The sequence below is a fragment of the Prionailurus bengalensis genome, chromosome B4 (assembly GCF_016509475.1).
Source record: "Prionailurus bengalensis isolate Pbe53 chromosome B4, Fcat_Pben_1.1_paternal_pri, whole genome shotgun sequence".
Classification (NCBI taxonomy): Eukaryota; Metazoa; Chordata; class Mammalia; order Carnivora; family Felidae; genus Prionailurus; species Prionailurus bengalensis.
This window is the reverse complement of record NC_057358.1, coordinates 133,260,636-133,281,644: the sequence shown is the minus strand read 5'-3', so window position 1 is coordinate 133,281,644 and position 21,009 is coordinate 133,260,636. Positions and strand designations below refer to the sequence as shown.

The 21,009-nt window shown below is 42.3% G+C and overlaps 1 protein-coding gene across 1 annotated transcript in view; it reads right to left on the bottom strand.

Annotated features, from left to right (window-relative positions):
- GRAP2 (GRB2 related adaptor protein 2) overlaps positions 1 to 21,009 on the bottom strand; it is a 61,788-nt gene extending 40,779 nt beyond the window's left edge. Inside the window, exon 1 of the mRNA XM_043562665.1 lies at positions 20,684 to 21,009. The gene's annotated coding sequence lies outside the window, so the exon portion shown is untranslated. The remainder of the gene's footprint in view (positions 1 to 20,683) is intronic.

Sequence of the window (21,009 nt, the reverse complement as noted above, 5' to 3'; positions counted from 1 at the left end):
TCTAAGCTGGCAGCTGTGATTTTCCCAGAAGCAGAGCTTCAGAAAGAAAAATAGCTTTTAAACTTCAGTTCCAGTTTTGCAAATTGGATCGGTTCATGAAAAACCGTTTTAAGTCCCAGGGTCTCTCTTTCCTCATTAGCAAAGGATATGATTGTTTCTTTTTACCCACATGGAAATTCATTCATTTACTCCACAAATATTTATTGAGTACCTATCATGAATCAAACACTGTTTTAGGTGCTGGGGAAGCAGATGTGAACAAAAGAGGCAAAGTCCCTAACCTCGTGGAGATTGTCTTCTGGCCGGGGGTGGGGGGTCAGATAATAAGTAAACAAGTAAGAAGACACATACTGTGCCAGGCATAAATAATGGAAATAATGCTACCATTTTATTGTACTTGGAAAATTAATTTCTAGAAAATTAAAAACGAAGACTCCTCCGTGAATATTATCTTAGCTCATATATGTCACATATATTAAGAGGTATTTTAAAAAATAACTAGTAAAGAATACATAGATTACTCTTTACACGTGACTTTGACATTCCCTACTGACTTTCCAAAGGGTGGGCAGCCTTGTGTCTCTGTCTTTTTCCTAGACCCCAGGCCCCAGTCATAATAGCACCAAGGAAGGTTCCCGGGTGACATGACGTTCAGATTGTTCCTAGGTGTTCCATCTTCCCCAAAGACTCTCCTCCTCCTTTCTCCAATCCTTGCCACTCGATAACGTGGCTCCAAAGTCACTTTCTCTGTGTAACCTTTCCAGACCCACCAAGGAGAGCTGAGTTCTCCCTCCCTTCTGCCCCAAGGGTATCCTGGCACTTTCTCAGTCAACTACATCATTTAATGGAAGATTTTTGCAATGATTTGTTTCCTTCTGTATCTTCCCTCCTAAGCTGTAAATTTCTCCAAGTAGAGAGGGTCTCGTTTGTAATTTTATGGCACAGCACAGTGCCTGGCACATGGTGGGCCCTCGATAAACATTTGATGAATGAACGAATGACCTTCCGTCTCTTCTGTTTTGGCCTGTGCTGAGCTATGCAGATGAGAATGAGGTGACTGTGGCAATGTGACAGAGGAAAACCAACTGACTAATATGGTAAAGACCTTTAGTTTGCTCTTACAAACAATGGATTTTAAACATTTGAGCTCATGGGCTGCAGATGATAAGGAATTTTGAAACCAACGTTTCCTAGATGATATTTCTGTGTGTACTAAATCTGGATGGTTGAGAAGTTCAAATAAATGATTAAAGCATGTAAAGCAGAACGATTAAGTCATCTGGATCATTTACTGCAGGAGAGAAACTTAAAGAGACTTAATAATGGTTCTTAATGAAAGGAGAGATTGTATTCCAAGGACAGCTAAACATCCTCCCTCTGCATGCACACAAAAGGAGACAAAATGAGATTAACAGTGCTGGGAGACTTACGGTAAAAACAAAGAAGTCAGTTTCAGGTGGGATGCGGGAAGTCATTTCAAGTTATTGTTGCAAATACCTCACATGTTGTGGAAGGCTTGCTCAGAACCAGGCATCGTTCCAAATGTTTTACCATGTGTTATTTCACCAGATCCTCACAACAAACCCAGGCAGGTCCGTTTTTTGGATGTATCTCTCCCATTTTACAGGTGAGGACATGGAGGCGCCATTACTGATGGTTAAGTAACTCACCTGGGCGGCACAGCTGGGAAATGGCGGTGCTGACGCTCCAGCCAGGGCCGCCTGGCCCCCGAGCTGTTGCTCTTACCTACTCTGCTTACGGCTTTACTAGAGGCTGAAATAGAAGCCAGACAGACCATCGTCTCAGGACGGAGACCTAAAACTTAGCCCACGGAAGCTCAGTAAGTTCCTGTGGCTCCTTTAAATTTGAACAAGAAAATCCTTGAGCACGTAAACTGTCCTTCATTGCCAGGGCAACTAGTTTTCTCATGGGCTTCACTACACCAATGTGTGTGTGTGTGTGTGTGTGTGTGTGTGTGTTTGGTGAAATTGGAGTACCTGCTTTTCTTTTCTTTGTTCTAGTGAGTTGGTCTACCAGCTCGTCTTTCTAATGAGATGTTGTGTTTAGTTTTGTTGTTGGCAGTCCGCACACATGGTTTAAGCATCCACATGTGTGTGTGTATTTATAAGAGCAGACACCAGTCGAGTCAAATTTAGATGTTATGATTTTAGCTCCATAGTGATGGAATTTACTCTTGGGGCTGAAAAGTCAGCATCTCCTCTGTTCTTTTTTCCAAGGCAACCTTGTTTAGCCTGCCCTGGGGACATAAGCAGGGGGGTCATGGGCAGCACAGAACAGGGGCAGCTTGCTGAGCAACTCAGATGCTGAGCACAAGGAAGTTAAGGCTCCTCGGGTCCTCGTGCTGTGCCCCGGCTGCAGGATGCCTGGAGGCTTGCTCCGGGGAACCAGGGCCGCCCAGTAGGAGCCCTGTGAAAGGGTGTGAATGAGTCACTACACTTTTCAGGTTGACTGAGATGACTTCTGTTGATTTTCTTCGAATTTAGATCTGTTATCAGTGTTCACACATGGGGCCTAACGGGAAGAAGGGTGAACATTTTCTTGATAGTGCCTGGCCTTTGGCAGGGTTGTGATAAGATTTGGGTTAAGATGTGACTCTGCAGGAATGTGTAGGTCAGCATGTGTGTCCCGGGGTGTGCTGAGGGCCTCCAGGGGGCATGCTTCAGTGTCCTGAGCTGGGAGGAGACCCATTAGGTTAGGCACAAATGTTTTCTGATGTTGTATACGAGTCGCCTGGGTTGGTACTTACTATTTTAGGGCATCTGCAGGCTCTGGGAGTTGGTCAGATTTTAGGGGCCATAGTTTGGGAGAAACACTTACTTTTTAACATGGGTCCCCCACCATGACTAGATAAATTATCGGTGCCTCGGTTAAGGGTTTGGGTTCTAGAAGCTCACTTAACTTTTCTGGTCTGTTTCCCCATCTATAAAATGGATATGACAATGGTACCCACCCCCTTGGGCAGGGCTCAATAGATTAATACATGTCAAGTGCTTGGAGCAGTGCCTGGTATTGAGTTAGCATTAAATCTGTATTTATATTAATGCACACATCTTTGTTGATACAACTTCATATTTGGCAGAGGACCAGTTTCAATGCTTGTGCAAAATAGGTGCTCAGTAACTATTTGTTAAATGTTGAAGGAATTAGAAGAATGGATTTAGTGGCATACGTGAATGGCAACTTGTTTTGATTTCTTGGGAACCTATAATTTTGGGTCAAACTGGACATTAGATTTAATCCGCTATAGAGAAATATTTCAAAAAAGTGGAGTTTTCTGCAGTCAAACATCCGCTTCTGCAGAAAAGAAGGGAACGGAGATGATGGTTTTGCGTGAAGATCACAGTGGGAATGGCATGAAAAATTGAATGGAAGGACAGGTAGCAGGGTCCGTGACTCTAAAGCAAATAAAGAGAAATATCTAATATAATCAGACACTTTAAAACTACAAACTTATGTTAATTTTGAGTCTACAAAAATAAAAATAAAAAAAACAGGAGTAAAATCTCTGACCTGTATTTACCTTGTATTGATTTTCTAATAATGACAGCTTAAAATGAGTAATTTAATTTAAAAAACAGAAAGAAAATGAACAGTCTAATGTTTTAGGACATGGTACGTTTTAAGAGTGCATTAATATGAGGTTGAATCATATGAAATTGCCACTTCTTTTGGTGAAAAATGGTCAGACATTGTCAATTTCATACGGTTCAATTTAAGTTTTTTTAAATGTTTATTTGATTTTGAGAGAGAGAGAGAGAGTGAGAGAACAAGCGTGAGCTCGAGCAGGGGAGGCAGAGAGAGAGGGAGTCACAGAATCCGAAGCAGGTTCCAGGCTCTGAGCTCTCAGTGCAACCCCTATGCGGGGCTCGAACCCACTAACCACGAGATCATGACCTGAGCCGAAGTTGGAGGCTCAACTGACTGAGCCACCCCGGCGCCCCATCATATGGTTCAATTTAATATATTTAAGCTAACTGACACTGAATCAAAGCACTTATGTTACCTTGCCGTTTATTGCCTTTTAGCTATGGCTATAGAACTGAATTGGCCAATTTTATTTGTCTTAGCCTCTTTTGCCTCTCAGAATTTGTGCACAGTCGGTGCTAAACAAATGTTTTGTTAATTGAGTGGGGTTTCTGTTATCTTCTCTCAAAAATTAGGCCTAAATTTTGTTACACTACCTAATGCCAAGACTGCCCTTAAAATATAATTAACAAAGTGTTAGCTTCATTTCATGTTTCATGATTTAGATAAATCCTTTCTGTTTCTTATTTGGGCAGCACTGGGAAGCTAATTTATACATTATTAATATAATGTAGAGGCAAACAAGACTCCGCTTGTGCACACAAGCCATGACAAGAATAAATTCAGGTCAGATATATTTTTGCAATTAAGGAAAAGTGTTATTATAATAATGAGAAATGACTGTTTATGTGACTTATCTCTGCACATTAAAACGCATTATAGACTCATAAAGGAGGTGAATGGCAGAATCAGGCAAGCTTTCTCCTGAAGGTTCCGATCATTTAGGACTCGGTCGAGGCATCCAAAGCGCCCTGCGATGAACCGAAAATGGTAACCTTCAGGATCCCCAGGAATGAAGAGCTTCATTATTATTCATATAAGATTTCATAACAGTTGGAATTGGTCCAAAAGTTAGGAAACGTACTGAAATAACCGAGCAGGCAGCATGAAATGATTTTCAACGCAGAAAATAAAAATCTTCTATGGGGGAGAGGTGGAGAATGTTCAAGGAAGAGTGTGAATAACCCATGAAGTATTACACCTGCTTGGGCCTCAATTTTCCCCTGTTTGTTACCTACCCCCTGGAAAATATTCATTCCCTATAACATCTGTGGCTGCAAGGGTGAATGGGATCATGCCTTAAAATGAGATGCATTTCTTAGAGGGAGAAGCCAGGGTTCTAAAATGCGCTATTTAGGGTTTTGATTGACCCAGAGCTGTGAGAACAGCCACATTGCATAAGCAGAACTCTGAGAAAACAGAGTTGCTTTCGTTTTTCAAACAGAAGAACCACAGTCCTCTCTCTCTTTACATCCTTAGACAAATCAAAGAGATGTGCAAGAGAGGGCTCACGAAATCACCAGTTTTAACTTCCCCCCCAATGCCATGGATTTTTCTTAGAGATCTTTCCCCCTGAGTGTGAGGCACGCACGAGTCTGCTCGGTCTGTGCTGTCTAATGAGATCCCAGCCCAAGGGGATGAGTTCCTACAATAATGTTGTAATGCTAATTACATTTTAGAATGGTTAGGGCAAGAATAGTTCCAAACATACTCGAGGTAATAGCTGGTCCTATATCCAGAAGGTCAACAGCTCAATCAAAGAGAGAAAAAAATGAGCGTATCTTAAGAAAGAGTTCAAGTGGTTTTATACAAGAGCTCTCATTAAGTCTACAAGAACACTTAAAATACTGGTAGAGCGAGGTAATTCTATATTTCCCTTTTTAACTCATTGAAAGCCCCCGATTTCAGGGTGCAGTGTCTGAGAACAAGAGGCATCTGGCAGGTGAAGGGGAGGTCGTGTGTTGTTAAGGAGTTGGCTGGAGTTTTCGGTTTGGGGCCCGTGCCAGGACCGCGGCACAGAGTTTGACAGAAGCGGGGCGTGGACTGCTGATGAAAAAGCAGAGGTGAGGCTGGAGAGTTTGGTATCAGATGAGGGCTCTGGGCCAATCTTGTAATACAGTAACGACACAGCTTTAAACCATGATGACAATAAATCCCTCAAATAATTGCGCATCAAACTGCTATCCACAAAATTACCATCTGCTCTCATCAGTGCAGAGTCCATAATGGTGTTGGATCTTTTCCCCATTTTCCCCTTTTTCTATGATTTCTTTTTTTTTCAATTTTTTAATGTTTATTTATTTATTTATTTTGAGAGAGAGAGAGACAGCATAAGCGGGGGGGGGGGGGCAGAAAGAGAGGGGGACAGAGGATCTGAAGCAGGCTCTGTGCTGACGGCAGAGAGCCCCATGTGGGGCTCGAACCCAGGAACCACGAGATCACGACCTGAACCAAAGTCGGATGCTTAACCGACTGAGCCACCCACGTGCCCCTCTGTGATTTCTAATGAACACAAAAGAGGAGCGATCGGAAACTATACCCGTTGCTTTCTGTTTTAGATGGACTGAAGTTATCTTTCATTTCGAAGTGCATAGTATTTTAATCTATTTTTAAAATATTTATTGAGCACCTATTACGTACTTGGCAATAGTCATATGGCTAATCGTTTTAGAGATAATTCCTAAAAAAGACTTTCTGCTCTGCCAAAGATAAAGTATTAAAATAACAAAACAGCTCAAGGATTTTTTTTAATGTGCTAAAAACTGGTGCTTTTCATCCTCCAAGAACCCCCCCCCCCACACACACACACACTCTGCACAAGGAGATCCTTTCAATAAGGGTGCGATGCAATCTGGCATTGTGTGAAGGAAGCATAGTCTAAGAACTAACAATTTCAGGGGGACCATGTTCAGTAGAGAAAATACAACTAAGCTGGAAGTGAAGAATGATTTTTATAATTTAAATTACAGGAAAACTTCAGGGCTAAAAATCAGGTGCCAATAAAAGTTACTTAACTCACTTCAAAGTAGGAGTTTGCAATGTACAGGAAAGGACAAAGAGGAGTAATAAAAAGCCTCTACGACCCCACCACGTATGGAGTCTTTGCGACTCTTTTTAATAGGCCCTGTTCCATTTTAGATGGGTTACGTGAGTGAAAATATTTCCATGTCTGAGACCAGTCTCTGGGGATAAAACCTTTTTTGGAGGCCATTTTTGGTCCCTGGAATCCCCTTTTAGCCTCTGGCAACTCTACTTTGAGTTGTCTACTTTGAGGGGAGGGCCTGGCAGATGCTAGCATGGATCCTGCCCTTCAGCATGTCACAGTCTATTTGAGGGGATCGAACCCCTCATAAATAAGGCTGACATGAGTGCTGGGGAGGAAGACTGATTCTGTCTGGGGAAGGACTAGGAAGAAGGGGCAGGTTTGGGGCTAGCCCTTCAAGGCTGGCTTGGATTTAGGAAGGTGGCCATGTGGGGGAAGGGGTAGCTTCAAGCAAGAGGGAAGGCCTTGTTCCAGAATGGTGAGCAGACATGGTTCTTGGAACCGAGTGTATGTTCTCAACAAAATGGGCGTGCTCTGGCTGTAAAAGACGTTGAGGGGCCTCTAGCTTATTGATGGGGAGGTCAATGCCCTAAATTCTCTCATTTCCTTTTCCAGCTGTGCTACTGAGTCTTACTGAATTTTTATATATCATCCAGCTGCTTTTTAAACCCTAAAATCATGTAATACGGTCATAATTTACCTTTGGAGAGCATGTTACAATTTATAAATGGCTTTTTTATCCACATTATTGCGTTTGATCCACATAACAGCCCTGTGACACCGCAGGCTCATCTCCACAAGCTATTTCCTTTGAAAGTAACTACTACTTATAGAAACTACTAGCTATAGAAATCAGAAAAATTTCCACTAGCAGCCTTATTGTGTTAGAAGTGCACACCAGGATACAGTCAGCAATTTGGGAGAAATGAAAGAAAGGGTCCTGAGATAGATAGCGATGGAGAGTCACAGGAGGATGATGGGATTGTGGCTTTGGAAATGAGTGATGCAGAAGGTAGAGAGGATGGAGAGCGTGTAGGGTAGCGGTCCATTAGGGGGTGGGTGGTGGTACTTAGCACAGTACCGAACACTCAGCAAGCCCATAGTCAATACCCGTGCCACCACGAGTGGGTGTTGGGTGTGTATCTTGAGCAGTGCTAACAGCACAACTCAAAAATATAAAATGGTGGCTTTTAGAACACGGGTACAGAATACAATGAATATTCTTTTGTAACATCGAGGAGTGAAAGGGTGGGTCAACCTGGAGGAAGGGAGAAATGCTCATCTCTTTTGATGCCTCTGTGTTGTCTCTCGCTCTGCAACATCTCCATCTATGGTGACTTTATAAACTGCCTCTCACATACCGAAGCAGCGCGCTTTGGCAACTACTTTGTAGAAGCTAAAACAACCAGGACACCGTGATTGCTGTAATCTAGTTGGAATGAGTCTTACTGACTTTGGGTACATCAACATATCCATTTAGCCTGATGCAAATCAGTTTACTTTTCTACTTAGAGACATGATGTGAAATGAAATTAATCCAGTCGCAGCAAAGTGAGCGAATTCACTTGAACAAATCCCTTTCTGTGGAAAAGAATTTTGTTTTGCAGCTCATTTGAAACAAAATCCACATGGCAGTATAATGCCTTCTCTGGAACTGAACAAATGCATTTATCCCAGTTTTATTCACAGCTAAATTCACATCGGAGCTATTTTATATGACAGCGTACTCTATTGTCCTCAGGTGAGGGTCACAGTGAAAGTATTTGCAGAATACTTTCTGCAGTGGAACTTAGCCTAAGGACTCTCACCCCAACCGGACTATGAACTCAGCAAAGAATGACAACTCCTTCGAGAGACAAAAGAGGCTAATGAAAACCAACAAAACCCAACATGTATCTTTTTAGATTCTCTCTTCTTTGCCTTCTGTTGTCAAAGGGGCAGTCAGCACGCAGTATACATTTACTAAATACATTTTGGTGGTGACTATCACAAGCAGGCAGGACTTGGAGAGGATTCCAGACAGTATCAAAGGGATTAAGAGGTTGGGGAGAGGATCCTAGGGTGCCGTGCTAATCCAATGGAGATCCTTTACCCTAGGAAAGAGAAGGCTGGGTACGGCCATTCTTGGGTTGTTCAGCATACTGAATGTGAGCACATAGCCACCCTGGTTGGATGAAAGAAGGCCGATTTACATCTCACGAAGGGGATTTGGGCTTAGGAATGGCGAAGAAGCTTGACTGAGATGGATTATAAGGTATCAACACGATCTTTAAGACATCTTTCTCTGGAAATTTTACAGTTGAAGAGTAGATAATCTTTCTGAAATGATTTCGGTGCGGTGCAGCAGGGAAATGACCCCAAGGACCTTGTAAGCTCTGTTGCAGTTCTCTCCCATGATTTTTCACCAGCTGGTGTCAGGACCTGGCTTGATCCTTGCCTACTGTTCTCCATAGCTGGAAGCACTTGACCCCTTCCTGCGAGTCTACCATACTGTAAACTCAGCACTAAGCCTTTTCTCGGTTGGGAGGGATTTAAGAAGCTCACTGTGGCTGAACGCTTGGCTAACTCTGCCTCAGGTCACCCCCTGCAGCAGCCGGCCTCAGAGGTGTCCCAATTCTAGCGAATGGGATTTTGTCTTGCTCCTAAGTCCCTGTTTTACTGGATTTACCTGAAATCCACTGTGTCCTCCGAGGCTAACACCTGAAATCCTTTCTTGTTTTCCAGGCCTAACATCATTTGGGGATCATATCTAGTATCCACTCTAGGACTGAAGCTTTGTGTCTCTCCAACCTCCCCCCGGCTCATCTCTGGTGTCCCGTCTCTGAACCCCATCCCTGTTCCCTAAAGCTGGCTGTCTTTGTGCACGGAGCACTGGTGGCCATGTGTTCTAGATGTCTCTTTTCACCTGTGGCTGGATCCCCTACTCCCTTCCTCCCATGTCCCTACCATCATCATTCAGGCCACTGCCAGCCTATCTGTTCTCTGGCCGTGTTGTGACATACCACAAAGCTCCATTTTCCCATGGAGTTGTGTAATGTATGGTTGCACGTCTGACTCTTTACCTACAAACTATATACCTCCGTAACAGGTTTTCTCAACATTATTACTATTGACATTTGGGGCTGGTTAAATCTTTGCTAAGGGGGCCGTCCCGTGCAATGTAGGATCCTTAGCAGCATTGCTGGCCTCCACCCACCAGACGCTGGTAGCATCCCCCACCCCAAATTATGACAACGAAAAATGTCTCCAGGAATTGCCAGGTGTCCCCGGCAGGGAGGGGATATCAAATAGCTCTCTGTTGACAACCCCTGTTCAACAACAACTCAGAAAGTCAAGAGTATTTTAAAGCCAGTGATATATACTTTGAGAAATAGTTGGATGTGTATAAACTCTTTAAATCCGGTAAAATTTTAATTAGCTACTCTAAATTCTTAATCAACACGAAATGCAATTTTACAACTGTATTATGATACAAGACGGATGCTGGGTAAAGTGGGGTGAAAACGCTGTACCGTAGGGCAGTTCTTCTCATATTTTATTGTGCATAAGAATTACCAGGGGAATTTCCTTAAAGTTCAGATTGCGATTCTGAGGCAGGGTCTGAGACCCTCATTTCTAACAGGCTCCTAGGTAGAATCAACACTGGTGTTTGAATAGTTGATAGCGATGCCATAGATCAAAATCACTGGGGAGGGGGAGGGGAGGAGCTCTTTGAATCTTAATGATTACAAGGCCATGAGAGCAACATTAAAATTTGCATTAGAGTGACAGATTAGGAAAATGCGGATGTTCCCTGCACCTTTCTGTAAGAAAAAAAAAACAAAACAAAACTGCTCACAAGTGTGAGTTTTGAAATGCAACATTTCGATTAGCTGGAAATTAGACATGTTATACAGGTTACTGTGAGTTCTCTGCTTTGGTCGGGAAAGAAACCCTATGATCTGCTAAGCTAGTTTGGTAAGACTTTTAGGGGTTTCCAAAGGTCTGACAGAAACCTAAACTTTAAGGTCTTTGAAGTCCTTATTTTACTAACGGAAGAGGTTGGGGTAAGGATGCAGCTGGGGAGGGGATGGAGAGAGAAGAATCGCTTTAAACCAAGCTTTGCGACCAAACAGATACACCTTATCATGTTTACTCAAATCACAAATAACTGCACTGAAACTGTACTGACATCACAAGAAATTACCACGGCCCCAAATCAGACCACTCAGCTACAGGTTTAAAACAGTTGCAATGAATGTTACTTACTATAACGGACAGTGGTAAGCATACCCAAATCTTCCAAAAGCTGCTGAGAGCCTGAAATAACATTTTCCTCCTCTCGCAGGATATGCCTCTAAGGAACTTGTACTTAGAGTTTTGTAGGCAGCGGACTCACTGTTGTACATCCTTGGGAAGGAAATGGCCGTTCACATTTCTTCCCAAGTCAGACAGACTGAGGCTCACTTATCTAAGGATGTAGATTTGTCCAGGGTTGCAGACAATTCACTGATAGGAAGAAGATAATGAAGTCCTGATCCTTTTTGAGACCTGTTCTGGGGGATCCAACATGAGACTAGCTATGCCAGCAACAAATACCTGCTGGGAGACAGTACTAGTTTGCTAGCTCTAAAATAATTTTTAAATGTTTATTTATTTATTTTGAGAGAGAGAGAGAGCTAGAGCAGGAGCGGGGGAGGGGCAGAGAGAGGGAGACTGAGAATCCCAGGCAGGCTCTGCTCTGATAGTGCTGACGCGAGGCTTGATCCCACAAATTGTGCGATCATGACCTGAGCCAAAATCAAGAGTCGGTCACTTAACCAGTGAGCCACCCAGGCGCCCCTGAAATATTTTGATAGGTTGTTATCAATATGACTTAGTACGGTAGGGATAAATGTCTTTGCATTTAAACCTCTGTGCCTAGGCGTGTGTGTGTGTGTATGTGTTTAATTAATAGCGTAAGTAGAGAATAAGGAAGATCTGGCTTAATAGTAACGCATGGGAACTCATGGGTTTTAGTTGACCACAATTTCGGTATGAGTCAGCAGTGTGACACAAACGCCAAAAAGGCTAATACAATCTTGGGCCATGTTAATAGAAATATAAGGCCTAGAGCAGGGGAGGCAATGACTCTGTGGTGTTCTGCATTTGCCAGATGGCTCCTGGGGCGCTCTGTCCCATTCTGGGCACCACGATCTAGGCGGGACCTTCAACGGGAGTCCGTCAGAGGTGGGCACTTAGAATGATGATGGATGCAAAATCCCATCATGGGAGAGGAGTCACAAGAACCAAGGATATCAACGTTTGAAGAAGACGATTTAGGGACATCACTGGAAGTGAGAGAAGAGTGGGCTATCTGGGGAAAGAGCCCGAGGCACGGTTTCTAGTGGCAGAAGTAACATTTCTGGCTCCTCCAGGAAAAAACAAACAAACAAACCATGAGAGCCTTCTCAACGCTTGTCATTTAACATAAGCAAATGGATAAAATAAATGGGTCATCAGCGAAGAAGACCCAGTTCCTCCCCTGATTTCTGTGAAGGATGCAAGTGTGTGCATACACTTATGCCTCTTCATCAAGCCACCTCCCTCTCCTGCAGGTGCACTTCCTCCAGAAAGCTCTTTCTACAAAGTCCTCCTTGCCCCACTTGCTCTGTGATCTCCTCGGCGTGAGTTGGGCCCCGTGGTTCTCATTTGCCCAGTTTCCCTAACAGCTTGTATGTTCCTTAGGGGAAAGGAACCATTTTCTTTTGTTTTTATTACCCTAAATGTTCTTGGTAGCTCTGGGTGTCGTGAATTAGGGATTGAGGGGATGTCTGCTGATGGTGGCCCAAAGATGAATTAAAGTAACCAGACAGGTAATTTTTTATAGCATCTATATGACAGAGCATTACAGCTTGTTCTCTTGATGATAATAGCACCTAATTGACCCTTCACTTCATGAAATAATTTGAGCTGACAAAGTTGGCTGAGCAGTAAATCTTACTTTTCCCTACATCTTGCATTTTAATGGACTTTATGTATTCATTTATTTTTTGAGAGAGAGAGAGAGAGAGAGAGAGAGAGAGATTGCGTGCGCACTTGCGCAGGCAGGGGAGGGGCAGAGGGAGAGGGAGAGAGAGAATGTTAAGCGAGAGAATGCCCAGCACGGAGCCCTACATGAGCTTGATCATGACCTGAGCCTAAATCAAGAGTCAGACGCTTAACCCGGTGAGCCACCCAGGCGGCCCTTTACATCTTGCATTTAAAAATAAAAACTGTGTATCCGTGCTGGAAAAAACCCAAAACGTTCTATCTAAGAGCACCATCTGCCTGGCTCCAGGTCTTAGGAATTGCTCTCCAGCTAGGGCATTTTTTTGACTTTACACTTTCTCCTTCTTTGTTTATTTGGGTATTTACCAGGTACCAGTGTCACCATCATACAAGACCTAGTTGATGAAGTGAATTAGTAGTCTACTCACCAATACTGGTCTAAGAGATAGAAATGCCATAAAAGGAGTTTGACTACACAAGAAAGCACCATCTTATGCATTTTATAAATGAGATATTGCATACTCATATTATGTCAGAGGTAGAGAAGTGCTTTCAGGGTAACAATGCATGTCACTTCCCAAGGGTCCTGTGTAGCAGGTTGAAGAATGGTGTGGTTTCACTCAAGGACAGAGGAGGGGATAGGGCACGGTGGGTCATCCACAAAGCTGAGGAAAGAGCACAGAACATAGGAGCAAAGAGCAGACTGCTCTCATCGCTGGACAGTGTTTCTTCCCACAGTCAATGACCTGACATGCTACTGAGCAAATTATATACTTCTCGGTACGAAGGTGCTAGAACTCCATTCGCCAGCCTGAAGGTCATTGAGAAAACTCACAAAGCAAAAGGACTGAGCAACAGGGCCCCCGATTTCGTGTCTCTGGCTAGTCATCACAAATAAAGATTTGTGGCAACCTTCCTGATGGTTGAGGTGGCCGGCCCAGCCCTGTCGATAGTACTAGGCTCAGACTAGTCCAAAGGCCTAGAGCAGGGCGGTTCCTGCTACGCGGAGCAGACCTTCGGTTCTCAGGGTCTGTCTGGCAACTGACACAGGGAGCATGAGAATTTTCTGCTTGTTTTAGCTTCCTAGAGAGACTTAGAATTAAGCTGGGACTACATCATGGATTTTGTGTCCTTGGCAGCATATGTGACAGACATTTTTTATAAATCGGAAACAAATGCTAACGCGAACTTGTCCTAATTACACGGACCCAAAGATTCTCCAGATATCTCCCCAAGTAAAAGGCTCGGTCACATCCTTTCTACTTGCAGGGCTTCTGTGTTCAGCGCTGCAGGCCTCTCACGGGTCTCCGATTTCCAAGCACATTTCAGGGACATTAAAGGAAATAACCCTTAATAATGAAAAATCAGATGGAAGGTTTAGGTCTTTCAAGAGGAATAACCTTTATAGAAGGATAAGGTTTATCAGCCCCAAATAAGTCCATCATCATTATTTATTTCCATATTATACTCGGAACTAACCAAGAGGGATAATAAATAATCGCGGGATGTCTGTCTGAGGCAGAGCACAGAGAGCAAATCCGCTGCGAGGCAGTCAGCCCTGCAGGGAAATGAAGCAACCGGCCGAACAATGAGCAAGCAGCCCACAAAAACACTATTATGTTTATAGCTTCTAACGGGATTTGATATTGCAAAGGGACCCATCGTGACCTGGACACCAGCTTGTGTGACCTCCAGGGAAGGGTGAAAGGTCTTGCCATCTATGGCAGAAAAGGTCATTTCTCTCTGTTCTCAGACCCAGGGGGGTCAAGTAGTTCGCACTAGAACCAAAAAGGCTTTGGAGCACATGGTCTAACCTCTCACTTGACCGCGAAGGAAACTGAGGCCCAGAGAGATTACGAGGCCTTGTTTAGAGTCACGCAGGTAGTTTCTAGGAGAGCCAGCATTCAGATCTCCAGAAGCCCATCAAGGGTTCCTGTGTCCCCAGAATGCTGTGCCCGGACCGGTGTCATACAAGGAGCCCTGCGTATCCACTTCACAGCCTTGGTCTTAAGTCTTGGCGGATGTTAGCAAAATGACCTTGAGAGAGTCACTTAAATTCTAGAGCGTTGCTTTTCCCACACTACAACACTGGAGGTAAAACATGTGGTGTGTCTACCTCAAAGATCAAATGAAATAATGTGTGCACACTCTTCTGAAAGACTTTATAGGGCTCAGGATAAAATAACTTCAGATAAAGGAAAATTTTCTTGTCGAGAATATATGTGTAGACTCCAGGGAATTCATGGAACACTAGAAATTCTGTATAAAGTTGCATATGGATGAGTGCTAGACACCCCCCCCCTTTTTTTAATCTCCCTGAGGAATTTCTATGGCTTCCATCAGTTTCTAAATGTGTGGCTGACACTCTCTTCCGACCCCTACCTTACCACTGCCAGTAAGAATCTATGTGCTATGGATATCAATGTATTTATGATCAACTTCAAAGCTTGACGTATTCAAATTTGACTGTATTCATGTATTTAATGTATGGCTGAGATTTTCTTGCTGGCCTTGGAGATTCCATAATCTGTATTTTTAGAACATAAATCTATTCAGGGGAGGAAAGCTAATCTGACCTCACATTTTGCTCCATAAAAGACGGGAAACCTATGGCCTATAAAATGACAAATAGAAATTTTTTAAAATTAATTAACTTATTTTGAGAGAGAGAGAGAGAGAGTGTGTGTATATAAGTGGGGGAGGGGCAGAGAGAAGGTGAGACAGAATCCCAGGCAGGCAGAGCACCGTCAGCACAGAGTCCGATGTGGGGCTCGAACTTGGGAACTGTGAGATCATGACCTGAGCTGAGATCAAGAGATGGACATTTAACCCACTCAGCTACCCAGTCTCCCCAGTGAATAGAAATTGCAAATGACCAATCAACCAGGGATTTTGTTATTTTTTTTTTCCTACTTGTGTACCTCCCTTGTAATATTTCCTGGTTATCTGAAAGAGATTTCTTTAAAGCCATATTTAACAAGTGAACTATCTACTTATTATTTACTGAGTTCCTACTGAGTTCTCAGCAGTTTGCTTCCAGTATTTTCCCATAAAGCACTAGACAAAAGACACAAATCATAAACCATTTGTAGGCTGCCGCATTACGCCCGTGGTTCTGGAAGGCTGGGCGGCGTGGAGAAAAACAAATGGAAAAGTATTATTCATGACCAATTGATCAATTAGGCTGCTTTTCATTAAAAAACATAAAAAGGCAGAACCAATTTAGCAATGGCTGTGTTCGAAGTGCATAAAAACATTATTAATGTTGGATTTTTTTTTTCTCATTTATTCTTAGTTCTCTTTAGAAAATTACACTTGAGAGCTTTCTGTAGGGCAATTGAGGGAGTGGAGAAGACAGGACTGGAACTCTTTTGTAGTGCTGATGAAGGTACAGGGCCGGACACTGGTTTTCAGGCCTTTTCTGCATACAGTTCTTTGTTTCAGAAGCAGAGACTGCCTTCTGGAATATCTGAGAGTATGAGATACCCAACCAGGGAAGTTACCTACTTGCAAGACTCATCCGTCGTCCCATAAAGAAATCCAGTGGGAGCTTTTATAAATTTGACAATGACTATCCTCCTGTGTTTTAGTGGTAAAATCTTATACAGTACAGAAATGTGGAAAATGAGAGAGAGTTTTTTCCCCTCTTGACTATATCAAAATACCATCTCCTGCCCCAGGGCTCTGCGGACTCATAACTTCCCTCTTGTATTATTCCTTTCTGTTTGCTTCCTTCCTATTCCTTCATGGTTCTATATTTTTCAGTTCCTAGTGACATCTTTTGTTGAAAGTTTCTCATACAGAGACTTAAGCTATGTAAACGCAATAAGTATCCTCATCTATGCTTAATGTACTGTTATCATTCAGATGAACAAAACCTAAAATATATCTTGGCTCCCAGATTTTCAGTTACTTACAAGGACTTAAAACCTGGGGGGGGGGGGTGAGGTCCTGTTACTGATTCCCATTTGGTTCCATTTGTGTCACTTCTCATTAAATGTGCCTGTCTTCAGAAAGACACCATTTTAGGGACTTCACATGTGTAATTTACAGTTGCTCCTTGAACAGTGTGCAGGTTGGGACACAATCGAAAATCTGTGTATAACTTTTAGGGGCGCCTGGGTGGCTCAGTTGGTTGAACGTCCAACTCTTGATTTCGGCTCAGGTCACGATCTCACAGTTCATGGGTTCGAGCCCCACATTGGGCTCTGCACTGATAGCGTGGAGCCTGCTTGGAAATTGTCTCTCTCCCTTTCTCTCTCTGCCCCTGCCCCGCTTGTGTGCACTCTCTCTTAAACATTAAAAAAATTAAAAAAAATTAAAAAAAGAAAATCTGTATTTAACTTTTGACTCCCCCCAAACATAACTACTGATATAGACTACTGTTGACCAGCAGCCTAACCAATAACATGAACACTCGATTTACACCAACTTTGCTTGTTCTATGTGTCATACACTGTCTTCCTATCATGAAGTAAGCTAGAGAGAAGAAAATGTTATTAAGAAAATCATAAGGAAAAGAAAATACATGTACAGTCCTGTACTGTAGTTATGGAAGAAAATCCAAGTGTAAGCGGACCCGTGCAGTCAAACCCGTGTTGTTCAAGAGTCAACTATATTTAGTTTCCAAAACAATGCGATGAGATAGGTACCGTTATTCCTCTCATTTTGTAACTTGAGAAACGAAGGCACAGAAAGACTAGCTTGTCCCACCTGGCCCAGGTAGTACCTGGAGGATTGGCCCCAAACCCACAGCAAGCACCCAGGAAATGTTCCTTATTATCGTTGTTGTAGTTGTTACTGCCTGAATGTATACATTTAATAATGCCTGCTATTGCTGCTAAAAGTGACGAATTTGTGGGTCTAATCCTTCTTCAAAGTATACAAAACATGGATACGATCCCTCAGTGGAAGAGTTGATTTTGGCAAGGATTATCATCTAATGCCATCAGGTGAAGTTTGTTGGGAACTAAGGTGCTACCCCAGCACCAACGGTCACCTCCTCAGGTAACTCGTTAATTGCAAAGGTGGAGAAAGTACCTTTACAACGAGAGCTCCCTGGAGTGAGGTCGCTACCTTGAGCCATAATCAAACTGAGAATCCCAAATGGACGGACAACCTGGCACTATGTGCCTTCTGATGAGATGTGATATGGAGCAGCCTGTAAAAAACGCTTACTCGAAATCTAATCAATGTGTTAGTCAAAGCTTGGAGTTTACAGGAAATACAGGGGGCAGAGGAGTAAATTAAATGACACCATGAGGGAACAACAAATCCAGAACATGGGGCATTCTACAAGATAACTGGTCTAACTCTTCAAAAAAATCCAGTTATTAAACAAGAAGACATAAAGGCCGATTGCAAAATGTGCTTTTCTTTATAAAAATTAGATCCTACTTTGTTTTTAAAGGTACAGAAGGCGTTTGGAGGTCAGATGGTAAAGGTTAGATACGGTCTAAATATTAGATGATATTAAGGAATTAGAATTCATCTTCTAGGTATAATGTTAGTATTGTGGTTACATAGGAGAATGTCCCTATTCTTAGATGTGTACCCAATTATTGAGGAGTGAAGTGTCATTTTGTCTGCAACTTACAAGTACTTCAGAAAGAAATCCAAAAGGATGGAACACATATGGTAAAAAGATAGCAGTTGGTGAGCCTAGCAGGAGAGTCTAGAGGTATTCGTTATACTAATACTTCAACTTTTCTTTATGTTTGGACAATTTCCCTCACTTTCTTCATAAAATGTCTTACATCGTCTTTGGAGAGCATATAAGACTTTTATCTTCCTGTACTTAGTAATAATTTCTTTTCATTCTCTATAATGTTTGTCAGTGAATGCATACTTAAAAAGAAAAGTGTTTTTAAAAATTGCTTACTGACTGTCTATTGGCTCAAGCTTCTTGAAACCTAATATTAACATTGTTGAAGAGAGCTCAGTGCCTAATACAGGGTCTAATACATAGCAAATGCCCAATACATGTTTGTAATGCTTACTTGTTAAATTTATTTTGTTCCTGAGAATTTTAAAGTGGCAGGCAAAAGAAAGAAAGAAAGAAAGAAAGAAAGAAAGAAAGAAAGAAAGAAAGAAAGAAAGAAAGAAAGAAACAGGGAGAGAAAGATGGAGACACATGAGGCTGTGTTGATCCTTTACAGATCAAGATATGCTTTAGCAAATACTCAAAATGGACAAAATGGGGGCCAATCAACCCCATCTTTTGATTCAAATACCTTAGGTCTCAAAGATTCTTGACCAAATTTTGAATTTGTTTTACATCCCTAGGATGAATCCAGCAGCAACTAACTGTTACTTGTTTAAGAATTGGTATTATTCTCTGAGAATCACGAAATTTGTGGGAATCGAGATCAACTTCACCTCTTCCAGAAGGCAGTGGTTCTAAAGGAGATGGTTTCAGACAGTAAGGGATATATATTTTATATAAAAGTGGAAAGACAACGACCAAGTTTCAAAGAAATAATCCATAATGATATAATTTTGCATTTTCATAGTGCCTTTTTCCCAAGGCACTTAACATCTGTGCGAACTCATTTATTCTTATAGTATCCCTATGAAGTAGGCTCTATGAAGAGCAACTGAATTAGGCTTATGAAAGGAATTTCATCAGGACCTAAGATGCAGAAGATATTCAGAAGAATATCATATAAGCAATGGAGGTATTACTCATATTGATATTGAGCAAACTGATAGCCTCCCTCCCCTCTGTATCAGTAAAGTCATTTTAAAAAAGAACCTATCACAATTTAGGGAAAATAAGATTCCTGTTTACTACATGAGAGACACTCCAAGTCCAGTCTAAAAAGGTAGTTTTATTCAATGACACAGGCCTCTGTCTACAAAAAACAGAGTTCTTGAAAAGAGTCCAAATAATCATTTTTCAAACCTGAAATCTAAATGCACTTAGATGGCTCTAGATTTACATGGTGTTCTTTGTTTAACAGTGGATCCTTTTGTAAAGAGGTTTGCTTTCATATTATGTTATAAACATGAAGTTTTATAGACAATGTTGGGTCTACTTATAAGCAGAATCTGCTTATATTAAATGTTCTTTCTGAAACCAAAAATAACAAACAAAAAGGTGACCCAACTAAAGAACGAATCAGTCGATGATAAATGCAGTTGTGTAGAACAAAAGATGCTTCGGCCTGAGGATTCCCACCCTCAGACGACATAACATGAGCACATGCGATCTTTTCCATTGGATTTTTAGACCCTAAACATTTCCCTCTTAATTTATCTGGGGATGTGTGTTTTCAGTACCGTGCAGATGAAGTTACACATACACTAGTAACAAGGCCTCATTCCAGGCACATAAACACGGTATTTTTAAGTTAGGGGAATCCTTGGTGGGTATACTCAACCCGCATATTCAGGAGCAGTTGGGACAGAGAACATAAAGGAGTTTGTCTTCAGACTCGATGCCTGAACTGGACACCACCCTAAGGACATGGCGCTAGTTATCAATAAAGAGACAAAGATTGACGATATTCTCTCACAACCTATTTCATTGTAAAGTTTTCTCTTTGTAAAGAAATCCAAAGTGGTGTTCTTTGTAAAGGGAAGATAAATATTAAGAGAAATAGAAATGTAAGTAAGACAGCAATCCTGGCCCCATCGTGCCAACGTTCACTCATTTCTGCACAGCCCGTCACCCCCACCTTCAACAGGGATTGAATGCTGACTGTGGAAAGGGAGGATTTCACCTCTGTAATGGGTCTCAAGTCTCTCCCTGGGGTGGCTCAGAAGCCAATTAGTGGAGAATTTTGTGTGCTGAGCTAGGTAAGGAACAAGTTCCTTTGCTGGAAATTGAACCCCATCACCAGAAGCATTGAGAAGGCCAAAGATTCACAGACCTTTGCTGATGGACCACAATGTGAAAAAGCAATATTTAGAGAGCCCAAGGGATTCATTTTAATTCAATTTGACTCACAGAGAATATGCTGCAAATTGTAAAACTGTTCAAGATCTCTAGAGTATATGGCCCAGTGTTGTATAATGACATACCTTTTTGAAGAGAAGAGGTTGAGTCTATGTCTTGGCTTTGACACCAAGTTAATAGAATCCTCTCTTGCAAGAAGGAAGGTGAAGTCTCACGTCAAAATTACTGCATGTCAGAGTACAGGTCCACCTTGTGTCTTCCAAGGACTGCATTAAAACAGGGTACAAGCTCACAGATCCATTAATAGTGCTTCCTTCTCTGCCTTATTTCTTACTCCCTCCTCCAAACTACCCCCCGTTAGCCCTGTAGTCTGTAGGCAAACCACACAGGAACTAGCAGATACAAGGGCTACAGAGAGTTGGGCGTGAGCCTTAGATTATGCGGTTTTGTT